Here is a 793-nt window from a genome sequence, read left to right as displayed (position 1 = left end):
GTACGTCCCCCTTCGCTGCGCCGCAGGAAGGCCCCTTGTTTACCTGTGCAGCCGAGGTCGTCCCGAGCGGATTCGCGATCGGCTCCGCGAACGCCCGTGAATCCGCGTCTGCTGCGGGCGGGGGGGGCGGGGCACTGCGGGCGGGGGGGGCGGGGGGCACGCGCGGGGCAACGGGCGGGGGGGTCGGGGTTATTTGGTGATTGTAAAGGTGGTGTGGTGGTTTGTTTGCTGGCTGAGGGTGGGTTAGGGGGAGGTAACTGCGAGTTGAAATAAAGTGGGGTGATTGCGTGGTGAAATATAGTGTGGGGATTTATTTGGTCACTGAGGATGGGTCAAGGTGAGGTGATTGCGTGGTGAAATATATCGTGATGATTTATTTGGTGATTGAGAGTGGGTTAGGGTGAGGTAACTGCGAGTTGAAATAAAATATGGTGATTTATTTGGTGACTGAGGGTGGGTCAAGGTGCGGTGGTTGCGTGGTGAAATACAGTCTGTTGATTGCGTCATGAGTAAGGTTGAGGTGATTGCGTGGTGAATTAGAGTGGTAATTGCGTGGTGTATTAGGGTCGGGTGATTGCGTGATAAGTTAAGGTGAGGTGGATGCGTTGTGAATTAGAATGCGGTGATTGCATGATCAGTTATGTTGATGCAATTACGTGGTGAATTAGACTGTGGTGAGTGTGTGGTAAATGTGGTGATTGCGTGTCGAATTAAACTGGCGCAAGGATGGTGATCATGTGGTGAAGCAGAGCGTGGTAGTTTCGTGGTGAATGAAAGCAGGATGATGAAATGA

The 793-nt window shown here is 52.6% G+C and overlaps 1 protein-coding gene across 1 annotated transcript in view; it reads right to left on the bottom strand.

Annotated features, from left to right (window-relative positions):
• LOC119593355 (vicilin-like seed storage protein At2g18540) overlaps positions 1 to 101 on the bottom strand; it is a gene marked incomplete at its 3' end in the record, with an annotated part of 4,594 nt that extends 4,493 nt beyond the window's left edge. Inside the window, 1 exon segment of the mRNA XM_037942281.1 lies at positions 44 to 101.
• Positions 102 to 793: the final 692 nt, after the last annotated feature.

Source organism: Penaeus monodon, chromosome 32 (assembly GCF_015228065.2).
Source record: "Penaeus monodon isolate SGIC_2016 chromosome 32, NSTDA_Pmon_1, whole genome shotgun sequence".
Classification (NCBI taxonomy): Eukaryota; Metazoa; Arthropoda; class Malacostraca; order Decapoda; family Penaeidae; genus Penaeus; species Penaeus monodon.
Note: the sequence above shows the minus strand (reverse complement) of the source record. Positions and strands in the feature narration are given on the sequence as shown.